Raw genomic sequence first — 14,571 nt, forward strand, 5'->3', positions numbered from 1 at the left:
GGAAGGTCTTCAAAGCGGCATCTAAATGCCATTGTCCTAATTTGTGAGATGAAAACGTGATTTATTGTCCATGTATGGTTCCTTTGAAGGCTAGTTAATCAAGCAGTATTCTCTCTGAGATGTTTATTGTTCCTTTATTGTCAATCAATGTGACAGGAAGAAGATGGCTCTTTAAAACATGACCCTTCCCCCAGATATCAATTCCAATAGTCCAGTAACTAAAACAGCATGCAAGTACATGCGTGCATGTGCATGTGCGCACACTCCAGTGAGTGAATTAATGAATTGGCTCGCAACCTTTACTCAACCTTTTCTGCAGCAGGGACACAAATCACTGACCTGTCCTTTCTGCTGTGATGTGGCGATCTGAACGATTTCATCAGATAACAGACAGGCTAAAAGCTAAAAGCTTCCCTGACACCACTCTGTACTCTACATCTATGTGTTATTATGCTGTGATTTTGTGTGTGTGTAAGGATATAATTGAGCATTTTGAACCTTAGAGCCAATATGCCTCAAATGAATCCTCAGCTCCCACAACAAAATGATTATTCCTAAACAAACCGTGTTTAATCGACTGCGTGCCTCTGCGGCTCTCTCCATCTGGAGGATGCTGTGTGACAGCTTCCCTTAAATTACAAATATCAATCTGCCACAGTGGGAGCTCAGCTGCCAGTGGCCTCATGGGGGTCCACATCAAAGCAACCAGTCTTCAAAACAAAGCCATCAAAATGCTGCGCTCGCTAGACGCTTTGTTCTGAATCAACCATGTTCATCACCTGATCACAACTGTGGTAAATTGACCGAATATTTTGTGATAAAGAAACACAGAAAAATGCTTCCAAAAAAAGAAAACCACAAAGAAAAAGAAAAAGAGCTCAACTGAGCTGCCTTCACCCAGGATGCTGACCTGAAGTTGGCCCAGTGTGTGGTTCTAGGTCAGCTCTGTGTGGCTCCACTGCTCATTCTTCCCCTACGGCAGGGACCGACAGACGCTAGCACCAAGGGCTCCCAATCTGCCGTGTGATCAGTGGGACTCTCCCTAAGCGTGTTCCCCCTCCTCATGACCGGCTGTCTGCCCCCGGCAACACTACCACTTACACTCCATCCACCCGCTTATTGATAAACTTCACTGCAGGATCGCCTTTGCTCCTAGGGAAAGCAATGGAACTGCAGGGTGGCCTAATTCAATCAGCGTTAGGGGAAAACACACACGCCATTCATCACCAACGAAAGACCACTTCAGGAAGTCTGTACTAGCGATTCCCTCCATACCAGATGACCATTAACACGCAAACAAATTAGCTTGCTGTGGTCCCACTGGGCACTGATCAGCATGTCTTTCTTGAACTTGGTAGGGGTTATCAAGATTGTTATCACATAATGACATTTTGATACACTGATGTGAATATTATTAGTAATCACAGATAAACAGTACAGTCAATCATTCAGCGCACACTAGATGTCACAACACCCCCATCCCCACCAGAGATAATCGGATTTCCACTTGGGCTGTATATCAGCGCCACAACTGTGTTTATAACACATTTTAGCACCAAATGTGTCGTAAGAGACTTTGTGTGCTTAGCTCTGTGGAATCCAAAAAGAAAAGAAAGCAGGAGAAATGCTGTTTTTCCCCCACAACACAATCATTTGTATTATAAAGAAAGTACTTCATTTTTGGAAAAACTGATAAAACTGGCTTAAAAATAAAAGTTTTATTTGAAAGCATATTTTGTGTGTGTATGTGTTGCAAACATGAAAAGACTGAGAAGAGATTATTTCTTTGAAACTGACATTTTACAGTTACAGCACCATAGTGAGGCATAATTGCTCTTTGTGCCTGCTTTTAGTGTTGGGCTTATTTCTGGTGTCAATAGCTGTTATTTTCATTTAAAAAAAAGAAAGAAAAACAATTGTTCACATGGCCAAGAGAAGCCCCACTTTATGGTGATCAGCTAATGGATTTTAACACCACTCAGCAGACACGATGATGCCATTTAAAGCAAAGGCTGTGATCCTGTCCCAATCTATGATTGATAGATAGATAGATAGATAGATAGATAGATAGATAGATAGATAGATAGATAGATAGATAGATAGATAGATAGATAGATAGATAGATGCAACATGTGTGTGTGACTCACTAGCTGTCCAAGTATTTAACACACAAAATGTGACACAAGCCGAGGAGAGTTAGCCTACAGCAGCAACCGAACATTTCTGCCCAGAGTTGAACAAAGGAGCTGTCTGTTTCAGCACCACGGACAGTTCCTGTCATCTCTCCTATGACGAGGTGCTGCTGGCAAGAGCGACGGCCTGCCATTTTTATCTGCTGCACCGTGAAACATCAGACAGAAGTGACTTTACGAATTTATTAGCAAGGCCCCGTGCTCACACAAACTACACTGAAAATTCAGCGTGACGCGGAGACGGTTCAGTTTCACGACTTTCTTCGTTAACAGCGTGAATTGGAGATGAGGCTCACCTCAGTCCCACGGATGATATCGTCCCGGCCAGCATCAATAGATAAAGGTTATCTGAAAAACTTCAAAAGTCAAAAAATTCTGCTCTGATTAACGATATATGACTCCGGCTTGGTGTCACCTCAAACTGCAGCCTGGCGACGAACCAGGCAGCACTGGTTGTTTGACAGCGAGACAAAGACTTGGGGGCTTAATACCAGCGTGTGCGTATTCACTTGAAGAACACGGTTGCGATGAGTCCAAGAGCCACTGACCACCCACAGTCTCTCCTCATATCTGCCTGTAGTGAGGTTTAAAACACACACACACACGCACAGAGCATGGCAAACAATAAATAAGACAGGCGATTCTTGATGTTTCCACTAGCGCTTAAATTGTTCAGACATTTATCATCCAGGCGCACTTCCAGAAATAGGATCATCATCTATCACTCATGTCCCTGCGTCATGCGTCGGTATTTGTACGTTTCCACCCAATGGGCCGCGCTGTTCGTCCCTCATGGGTAACTCGTACAGTAGGTCAAAATGGCAAGGAACCCAATCCGATTAAGCTGTCATTTCAATACGGTTACATTTGCGTAATGACGCGGATAAGCTTTGCTCGGGCAGTAAAATAGTGACAGCATGTGCGCGAGCTTTGGCATTCAAATATGTCTCCAATTTAAGCTTTACAGCCTAAGTACAGTGACGCACTCTCTCTAACACATACACAGTCATTTCAAACTATCACTGAGAGTGTGTGGGTGTGCACGTGACACACATGAGAGAGAGAGAGAGAGAGAGAGAGAGAGAGAGAGAGAGAGAGAGAGAGAGCATAATAAGTTTTGTGTTTTTTTGAGGCTCTCTTTTGTGGCTAAATCATTGCCTCGGTACAACCAGCAGCCCATATCCCTCCGTATAAAGACAGGATTGTGCATATAATAAGGCTTACTGGTAGACTGCCTTCAGGAAAAGCTGCTGCTTCGTTTACACCTTTATCTAAATCCTCTCCTTTGTGAGCTCCAGTGAGCCCGGCGGCCCGATGTATGAGACTGCACTGCAGAGGGTTTCTCCGGAATCTCCATGATTGAGCTCATGAGCAAACATATCGTGAGCCAAATACACAAAACAGGATCACTCATTCCCAAAAAAAGAAAAAACTAAACAAAAAAGGCAGGCACTGAGGTTGCCTCTCACATTGCGACGCATATCTTTAGTTTAATTATTTATCTTTTGGCTTCCTGAATGTTTGAAGCCCTTTGTAATCTATATTCGAAGTCAATTACATCGTTTCCACAGCATGTGTTGAACTTCTCCCCTTAAAAGCTTTTGACTGAATCAGAGCTTTATAAAACCGATGTATATTAGCCTTTCTCCACCGTGTATTTTTTCTAGATTAACTACTGCAACTGTCCGACAGAACCACAGACCAGGGGCGATCAATCTGTGGTTGTAATATTAGAAGAGTCGGTTAAAATGAGGTCTGCGAACTTTATCAGATGGTCAGAAAAACCGTGTTATGTCGAAAAGCCAAAAAAAAGAAAAAAGAAAATTGGCCTACCTTCAACTCGATTCCAAAAATGGTACGACGCCGTTTGTCAGTCAGTGAGGAAGGCTTTGGACATCACAACTCCAGGTCAATGGAGAAAACAGGTTTCCATATAGTGTGTGCAAGCTCGTGATAGTCTGTGTTTCGGCGAGGTCACCCATTCAGCCGATCGTCCGGTTTAAATCCAAACAGAAGAATGGAGATTTTTGTCTCTGTCCTTTGGGGAAGAAGTGCGCCAAGTGCTCTCCTACGCAGATGTGACTTTGCGCGCTTGAAATAAAACGGATGATGGGTAGAAGAAGAAGAAAAAAAATACGATTTTACTACAGCAAATAAAACATAACATCAAAACGAGTTGGGGCTAAGCTGTCAAACGACTAACCCCTCCGAAAAAAATATCTGACAGCTGACTTTTACGCAAATAGTGTTCGGTTAGCCTGCTAATCCTCTCCTGGGTGCTTGACCATCCTAGGCTCGCTGATTGGTGCGATCCCCACTCAGCCGCGGCGCGGTGGAGATGTGGAAAAGAAATGTATGGATATAATGGCCAGATCCGATGGGGGGGTTTCCTCCACAGCTCCTCTGTAGTTGCAATGCACACGACGAGAGGAATCGCTCCCTGGTCCTAGTGCACCACACACCGTCCCTGCTGTCTCCAACACATGCTGCACCTGCACTCTGGCACCATCATCGCAACTGAACGGCAAAATAGACGAGGGGATGGCGCGGGAGAGAAATTCCAGCAGACATCGATAACTCAATTCAAAGCGCCAAAGAAGACGTGAAAAAAAAACCGCTCTTCACTTGTTGGAAGAGAGGAAAAGGTGGACAGGGTTAAGAAAGGGAAATACGGGGGTGGGAGGTGCGGAAAAGGAGAGATCAACAGGGAAGAGAGAAGGGACTTAAAACTGCATGCTTCAGCCTCACGCTGGAGAGGAGCTTGAAATAAAGTGCGAGTTCAAAGTATTATGTTGTCCGTTCAAATGGAAATATGAATTATAAACAGCCTACTGTTTAATCTTGTTATTACTTTGTTTTGCGGCTGCGATTAAAAGGAGTTATCCGGACACCTGTCGAATTTGAAACACCGACATCACAATCTCAGAGACATCAGGGAGCTTCTAGGCTACCCGCTGTCCTCTTTTATAACATCCTTATTTACAACAGTTTGAAGTCTGACTGAAATTAGAAAATATTGACCTCTTTATGTTAGTGATTATGTAGCAGCTCTATTTTCTATATCTTTATTAGCTCTCCGGTTTCTGTTAAAAACCAAAAGGTAGGTGGAGGCTGAAGAAATACAGTTTGTTGGTTTTGCAGTAAAGTAACATCTTCAGCTTTTACATTCATGTTTTTTCTGATGGACTTGTTTTCAGAAACCTGTGAAATCTACATGAGGCAATAATGTTGTCATTGCGTCATGCACTTCTAAGCAAAGACACACTGGTGAACAACCAGACAACAATATACACAACAACAGAGGGAATGTTTCTAATTGAGTAATGACCTTTAGCTTGAAGATTAGTCCACTAAGCAAACACCACACATTAATCAGAATCGTGTAAGCTTCACTGTGAAAGTCACTTAGAAGTTAGTTCATTCTTTGGCAACCATGCTACCAAGAAACTGCCAGCAAATAATAAGATTTCTCTAAGTTTGTTGGACTAAACTTGTTCTCAGGTCTGGATATATAGACTTTGCTTGATTGGCAACTCTCTGACTCATCTGTTATTTTGTTACATCCATTTTGTCAGGACAAATTACACCTTTTCAGCATCTTATCGGTACCTGGACTGTAGTTATGCCACACACTACGACTGCCCACATTTAACACCAGCATGTAATCCAGCAGAATACATGAAAACACCTGTGTGGGTGTACAAATCCAATAGAGAATGATTCAGTTCTTGTACTCATCTCCAATTTTGGGTTAGCATGAGCCATCAGTGGTGATGAGACACATCCTACTAATTCATGTAATAGCGGTCTGAAAAAGAAAAAAAAGTCTCAGCTCAGCTGAAATCTCACAGCCAAATGCACACTCAGTGGTGAATTGTTGTTGAATTGTTTGCTCTGTGTGCAATATTTAACACTTTACCCGCTGTCTCCCTCGCACCATTCTGTGCGAATGCCTTCTATTTTAAGGTGGTTTGACATTTTTGCTGGATAAAAATGGTCGTGGTATATTTTTTCCCTGTATCTGTTTTAATGGTAAATGATTAATCAGGGAGTTCAGATCAGATCAAAGCCAGGATGAAACCAACACATACTAAATTGAGTAGCCCAACTATCACCATGAGTAATAATAATAATAATACATTTTGTTTGAAGGCGCCTTTCAAAAACCCAAGGTCAGCTTGCAAAAGAACAACATTAATAAACAAAGCAATAGTCATAAAATACATAAAATAAGTTAAAATTGCAAAGCAGAACTTGACAACAGGTAAAATCAGCACTAAAGCGAATAAGCCAGTTTGAACAGATGTGTTTTGAGCTGTGACTTAAATGTGGGAAGAGAGTCTATATTTCTTATGGCTGGAGGAAGAGAGCTCCAGAGCCGAGGAGCAGAGCGACTGAAGGCTCTGTTCCCCATAGTGGTAAGACGTGCGAACGGAACAGTAAGATGAATAGCAGATGAGGATCGGCGAGGGCGGGAAACTGTGGTGATATGGAGCAGGTCACACAAATAGGAAGGAGCAGATTTATGGATACACTTGTACGTGAGAAGTAAGATTTTAAAGTTTATCCTGACTTCTATGGTCAACCAGTGAAGCTGCTGAAGAACTGGCGTAATATGAGCTCTTGACGGAGTACGAGTTATGACCCGAGCTGTGGAATTTTGAAGAAGTTGGAGTTTATGAAGGGACCTTTTAGGGAGCCCAAATAAGAGGGAATTGCAGTAATCAATGCGGGAAGTAATAAGACTATGGACAAGGATTGCAGCAGCATGGGGAGTAAGGAAGGGGCGGAGTAATAAGCTAAATTCAGACCTGTATTTTTAAATCAGTGCCTTAAATACACCGCTTCAATATCAATATTAGGCATCTGACTCAAAGGCCATGTTACTGGAGGCATATTTACTGATTTTTATTGAAACATTTGAAACCTTAAATTGTTTTTCTTAATAAGAGATTCAACATTTAAATGTAATAACATTGCCCAAACAGCTGTCTTATATATGGTGTATGGTGGAGCTCCAGTGCATGCCTTACTACAACTTAATCATTTATCCATCACAGGAAAATGTGAAATAAATAAACCTCTAAGCAGCTCACAAAAAAAACTCCTTTTCTTGAAAAACTCTCTATAGCATCTCTTCTTGGTCAAGTTTCGACAGTGCTGTAAGCCCCACAAACAAAATCCCATATACCATTCACCAACTTGTGTCAGCTAGGGAAGCAGGGATATGGGATCTACTATGGGCAGATGTAATTGTTTTAGAAAAAGCACGATCATCCATCATGTCAGACCCATCACCATAGTTTCTCACTTTAAACATTCATTTGTGCAGATCCGTAACAGCTGTTGGAAGTCATAAAACTGCATCTCCATCCACCCACCTGTAAGGATTCTCTCAACTCTTTGGTGAAATTCGGTTATGCATTTCATTTAGCATTTTTTCACTGCTGTATTGATTATGGTTGCATCATATGATGTAATCCACGATTGCAGCTTATAAGAGTACAAGTGCTCTGTAGATTTAAAATGCCAGCTAAGATATACTGTCCAGTTTGCTAAACAAAAACTTGTGTTTCATTTGTGTGTCTTTTATATTTCTCAACCACTTAACATAGCAACCCTGTTTAAAAAGTGATCATCTCAGTTGTAGGGACTACACAGCAATCTTCATAGTATACTGCCCTCAAGAAAACAGGAGCAACACTGAAGCTGAGGTTACAGAATAAAAGGAATGCTAAAGCAGCACGTGGGCATTTTTATGCACACAACAATTACACTGCACGTGTTTGTGTCTTGTCCACCTTTCATTGTGAAATCCCAAAAGGAACTGTGGTGTCCGTAAACGAGGGGAAGGAAGAGGGCTGTCTTGTATAACTGCACTGGCCCAGGGCTCAGGAAACTCGTCACAGACGTATCTGCCTCCGCAGTTTTCCTTTCAGAGTATGAGTAGGTACCTGACCATTATTCCGCCTGCAGAAAATATAGAGGCTGACTGATATGACATAAACCCTCCTCTTCATTCTCCATAAAAAAATAAAAAATATGCTCACTCATTCACTCACTCACTCACGCACTCACTCACTCATGGCTAGTTCCTCCATATTCGGTAGATAAACGGTGCATAAGTGATGCCATAGAAACTGCTTAGAGATCACAGGACTCCATCACAGCTTACGCCCACACTTCTTTTTTTTTCTTGCTGCTGTATTGTCCAGTCTCCCTCTGCTCAGTGGCACTGCACGGAGGCTACTTTGACTGGATGGGAATGGCTCCGTATGGACTCTTTCACTAATTTAAAAAAATAAATAATCACCAACTTTGCTTTTAAATAGGCGATATCTTGAATTAACATCGTGTCCCACTTTCCTGAGCGGACAGAAATAGACGATGCATATGAATGCAGCCAGATAAAGAAACAATTAATTCTTTGGTTCAAATTGAAAATAAGAAGAAAATAATGTGTGTCCTAGTGGGCCACAGGAAACACAAGAACAGATGTAGCCATGGACTTTTAAAACACAGCAGTACTACTGAAATGTGAGTTCACACACAGACAAATTGTCTTCTCTCCATTGGTTTCTACTTGAACATTTCTCAAAGTTTTAACGTAATAAGATGAAGCCTTTTTCCCCTTGCTGTGGGTTTGATTCAAAGTGCTTAAATCCACCAGTGAATCTTGCTTGTAGCAGTGCGTGTATGAACCCCATATTGAATTCTTTTCTGTCCACTTACACATAGCGCTGTCATAGATTTGATAGCACACAAACATGGTGTAACCTTGGCCTCCAACAAATGAGTGATGTCACAGTATCAGTCTAATATTCACACTTTCTTTAGCTCTGTTTTGCTTTTCATCATCTCCTGGGAGCAATATTTGTCTCATTAGTTTATATATCTGTCACTGTCTGGTCTGTGTGCTGTCCATCAGTTGTCGTCATCTCATCTCCCTCCTGTTTCTGTGCCTTCCGCCATTTCTTGTTTCCCCGCCTTCCCTCTCTGAGTTAGGCTTGTTCTTGTTGCTGTTGGATATTTTCTGCCAACTCTTAGAAGGATTTTGTGTAAAGCATATGTTTAGAGTAAAGACACTTTAATTTCACCACCTACAGTGCTGTGGAAAAGTCTTTGCTTCCTTCCTGATTTTGAGCTTTTTTGCATATTTGTCACTTACATGTTTCAGATCATGAAACAATTTTTTTAAACATTTCTTTTGTTAAGAAAGCAGCAGATCATGCCTCGATCTAAAGAAACTCAAGAACAGCTGAGAAACAAAGTCATTGACATCTATCAGTCTGAAAAGCAATTTTCAAGGGTTTATTGGATCATGAACGCTGACCTTAACTCAGGCACGTGAACTACAGTGAGAGCCATAATCCACAAAACCTGAAACAGTGGTGAACCTTCCAAGGAGGGGCCAGCCTACAAAATTATTCCACCTTGATGTTTCATCCAGGTTATTCCCAAAAGAACCCAGAACATCTAAAGAACTGCAGGCCTCACATGCATCATTTAAGGTCACACAAACACAGCATTTCATAAAAAGGGTATACCAACAGCCAAACATGGTGGAGGTAGAATGATGGTCTGGAGCTGCTTTGATACTTCAGGAAGACTTGTCATTATTGATAAAATCATGAATTCTGAAGCTCAACCACACTTATGTTATGTCAAAAAACATACCAGAAAATCTGCCTCTGCATGACTCCAGAAAGAAAATAAACTAGTGGACTAGTCAAAATCTGGACTTAAATCAGATTTAGGTGCTTTGGCATGAACTCAAACAGGCTGTTCATGCTTGAACATACTCCAGTGTGTCTGAATTAAAACAATTCTTTAAAGAACAGCGGGCCAAAATTCCTCAACGGTGATGTGAAAAGCACTTGATTGCAGTTCTTGCCGCCAAAGGTGGCACAACCAGTTATTAGGTTTAGGGAGCAATTGCTTTCCCACACACAGCCAAGTAGCTTTACATAACTTTTTCCTTTAATAAATGCAGTCACTCATTTAAAAACTGCATTTTGTATTTATGCATACTATCTTTATCTAATATTAAAGTCTGCTGGATGATTTGAAATGTCAGTGTGACAAATATGCAAAAAGACTAAGACATCAGGAAGAAGCCATTTCTTTTTCCAACTGTTTAGGAATTTGCTGTCATAAAAGAGAAATAACGCTTCTTTATCTCCAAGAGACTATACTGGATGTCCTTTCACCTTCCACTTCTAAGGCTTCAATGAGAGATTTTTACAATTTTCTAGTTAGCTTGTGTCCATCGTCCATCATTTCTAATTCTTTCTGTGATATGCACACATGCTGAAAATGGACAGACGAACACACATACTCTGACAAACGCAATAACACACACCCACAGACAAGCAGATGTTTCACAGAGTGTGCTGACTGATACATGCCCATTGCCTAATTGCAGGTTTATGAAATCTGCAGGTTGCGGGTGCCAAGCAGTTTCTAAACGGATGCCAAACGGTTGCTGTGACAGCAGGTCGTGACCTTCCTGTAATTGTAGAGATGATGCCATTTCCCCTGCTCATCTGGTATGCACATCTGTGCCAGCACAAAACCACTGACAGCCAGAGCACACAACTGAATTAAAACCAACACATCAGAATGAGAGTTGGTTTATTGTTACCAGTCCCTCAGAGGTTTACATTTCAAAATGCCATTTCCTTTTTCAAATCCTTCAGTTAGAAGCGATTTAACCTCTTTATAACTGATACTGACGCTGCCAGCAGATTCATGTGCAACCTTGGGAAAAGCAATTGCTCACACGTACAAGAAATCTAATAGTACTAAAACTTTTGGACACCTTTTCTTGTCCTTGATTATGTCATCGTTTTGGCCAGTTCATGTGCTGAATGCTGTGAACAGCCTTTTTGATTAAAGTGGCATCTTTCCGAATCACAGTGCCATTGCCTTTGAATTTGACGGTCCGGCATACGTGTTTGATCATAGCGTGTGAAAAGGCATCAACAGCTAATTAACCTCACCAAGTGATGCACTTCCAGAGAAGTTAAAGGCTGGGTTTCATTTTAAAATGCAGAGCAGGAGAGGAGGGGGTTAAAACAAAGTTGAAGAGTACAAGTGGTGCATTCAGAATAACTTCTCTGTCTGGGCTTTTATAAGAATGTACCACCCACTGCTGGATCATCATGATCTAAAACCACTCATCATCTAACAGCTATTGTTGCATTGTGGAGAGTTTTATTTCAGTCACAGAAAGTCTTGGACATCAACCTACATATTTGATGCTTTCATTTGTTTTTTAAAATATATATACAAAAAAAGAAGGACATTTCACCTTCTGATCCAAAATTCAAGCCATTCCTTTTGACATCAGTCACACACTGACAATTTCTCCTCTAAAACAGCGAAAACTCCTTGTTTTGTGACATGACCTTGTCATTGCATCACTCTGAGTTTTTTCCACTGCTGTGTTAAATAACTTTTTGCAAAAGGCTAGTTTATTATTCATAGTTTAGGTTGTTTTGGGGTTTTTTTGCATTTTGAGTAATGCTGAATATTTCAACTTGGAACTACATTTTCTCCTTTTGGAACTTGCCAACAAACCATTGACTAAATTATCACAAAAACTTAAAAAAGTTTAAAGCTGAATCCCTTGAAAACACTGAGAAAAGGAGGAGAAGGAGAACTTAGTGAGTGGTACTCTGAACTTCTACTAGTAATATGCATTTGGGAATGTCTGGGGTGGTCCTATGTATGTCACTGGTACCGTGGGTGTATAGCTATTTGAAAATGGCTGTACATCCACAAATACATTTAGAGAAACAAGGCTGCAGTTGTCAAAAGAAAATAATCTAAACCCAGGCGCAAAAAGCAGTCTGTGCGGTAACAGGTGTGAGTAAACCATTGACCATGCCTAAGATGATAAGCATCTGAAAGCAAATACTACAAATAAAGTATGAAATTAAAAAAGCAAAACAAAAAAGGGAAAAATCATAGCAATAGAAAAACAGCTGCAGTGAAGACAAACATCAAAACATGTGTGATGGGAAAACTTGAAAAAAACACACAAGTCCATAATTATTAGAAGTTAATATCTAAGGAGCTTAAAATACAAGATGTTTTGCAGACTTGGTGCAGACCCGTTTGTATCTAGAGCATGAAGAATTTGACAGTACATGAATGTCATAAACGCGACTTTATACTCTGACTTTGATGAACATTTGATGTTATCTGTTTAAATAAATTTGTGAGTGTGCAGGCATTACTTTTTCCCCTCTTCCACGCTGAGACACGTGTCAACATCATTAGTCAGTCTCATTAAGATCTCCCATCTAATCTGAATTATACATCAAGCAGCCAATCAAGAGCTTGCATCTGGAGCCGTCATGGGAGCGTTCCTGATGATTCCCAGTCGAGGTTTTTCCTTTTAATCAGAAGACTGGAGCAGGATCACTGTTTTCCATCTAAAAAGGAATACATGGTGAGGTTCAGCAAAATAGAAAGATAGTAAGAGATGGAAAGAAAAGAATAGAGGGCGGGAGAGTGGGAAGTCTCAGATGTGCAGGAGTGGAGAGATTTACATTTAATAACCACGCGCTGTGAATTTGTGCAAAGATGCTTCCAAAGGGAAAAAAACATGCTTACACTGTGTGTAAATATATGTAAGTATGCCTTTTCTCACAAAAATGTAGATGAATTCATATCAAACTTTCAAAACCTAAAAGCCTAAACAATTTCAGTGCTATGTTTCACTGCCATTATACCGTGACGCTGTACCAGGTATGAAGCAACACTCCTGCCCACACCCATCGGTGATTTGGAGCACAGCGGTGTTTTGTCCTTGTTTCATCTTATCCAGCTATTAGTAATTTTTGTCATTTTTGACATGTAATTTTATACAGCATCAGCATCTGCTTCACTTACACCTCTGCTGTTACGCCTCTGTGTAGCTGTCACTGCAGTCGCCAGTTTGCATTAGCAGTTTTCCTGAACCCCAGTGTTAGAAAAATCAAGTCTGGGCAAAGTCGTTCTCCTCACTTTTACCACAGAGCAGGAGGCATAGCACATGACACCCACTCGCCCACTTGAATTCACAGCACAATTACCTGCTTTATTCTCACATGGCCTGAACAGAACTTTGTCAAGGAACCTGGTGGTGAGAATTTCCAAACAAAAGACACAAGCTAGCTCAGTTATGAAGCTCACATGGTGGACTACAAACACAATGCTACCCTTATATGTGATCTACAGAATTCAAACTCAGGGGGGGCAATAACTATTTCTGTCACATGAACTCATCTGTGGGTCAAAGTTTAAATGACTGCCCAAGTTATTTTTTGCCAGCTGGTTGGTGGACTGATATCACAAAACTAGAAAAAGTCAAGTCAAAGGTACACAAGCACCACTTCCTTCTACAAATGGGGTTTTGAAGAGGGTAGTGACAGGATGCCACCACATATAAATGAGAACCAAATCTTAGGACTTATTTAGATGTAAGATTTAAGCCCCCACTTACTTGTGATGTTCTCAAAGCTGGTGTTTGACAAGTAGCACTTCTTATGTGACACTAAGTACAGCAGCTAAGTGCATTTGTAATCTAATGTCTTTTATTTTTCACTCTCTTAATACAAGGTTACTTAACAATATTTTAATCACATAACTCCTCTGCTGAACATCAAGTTTTTCTGAAAACAATTGTCCTCTCCCTGTCCCTCCCTGCGCCTCTAGTATTCATTAACATAGAAATTGACAAGCCACAATTGAGGCTCTAAAGTGAAGTGCAGACAGCAAGGTCAGCCAAGAATCAGTAATTAAGCAAGTTCTTAAAGTGTGGTGGATCTGCTTATTAGTAGTGCAGGCCTGGACTCATCCATATAGAACTGAAAATGGAAATATAACCCATCTCATTCCAAGAGACGCCCGCAGGACGTCAGCACTCAGCATGCAAAACAATTACAGACTATTACGTAGGGCATACTGGGTTGAACATGGTCTCCTTGCCTCTAACTGCCTTTTACCTGTCTTTTGAGAGACACAACTTCTCCAAGCGTGCTTTTATAAATTATATAATGTCTAAATCTGTCTTTCAAAAGTTTTCATCCAGAGAAAGCAATCATAAGAGTAAGGGTCTGGTAAATGGTGCTGAAATTTCCTCAAGGAAATCTACAACCCTGAGACCCAGTCAGAACAAAGTCTCACTCCACATTTGCTCAATTACCTATCATTTCAAGCCCAATTTAGGCCAAATAAGATAAAGAGAGACAAAAGACACATTCTTCTGGTAACTTTGGATCTGCCAGGTCTCACTTCCTACTGCTTTCTCACATTAAACAGCAATAAAAGCAAGTGTCGGAATGGTCTGAAAGATAAAAGGGGTGCTATTAAGTGCAGTAGAGATGAT

General features: G+C 40.9%; 1 protein-coding gene across 5 annotated transcripts in view; it reads right to left on the reverse strand.

Moving 5' to 3' along the window:
* The window catches only part of il1rapl1a (interleukin 1 receptor accessory protein-like 1a), a 174,620-nt gene extending 169,801 nt beyond the window's left edge, over positions 1-4,819 (reverse strand). For 2 of the 5 annotated variants that reach the window (XM_040005297.1, XM_040005295.1), the window contains exon 1: positions 4,026-4,819. The gene's annotated coding sequence lies outside the window, so the exon portion shown is untranslated. The other 3 variants (XM_040005299.1, XM_040005298.1, XM_040005296.1) reach the window with 2 other exon arrangements.
* Between the last annotated feature and the right edge of the window lie 9,752 nt (positions 4,820-14,571).

The sequence above is a fragment of the Simochromis diagramma genome, unplaced genomic scaffold, assembly GCF_900408965.1.
Source record: "Simochromis diagramma unplaced genomic scaffold, fSimDia1.1 OVJJ01000501.1, whole genome shotgun sequence".
In the NCBI taxonomy this organism is placed as follows: domain Eukaryota; kingdom Metazoa; phylum Chordata; class Actinopteri; order Cichliformes; family Cichlidae; genus Simochromis; species Simochromis diagramma.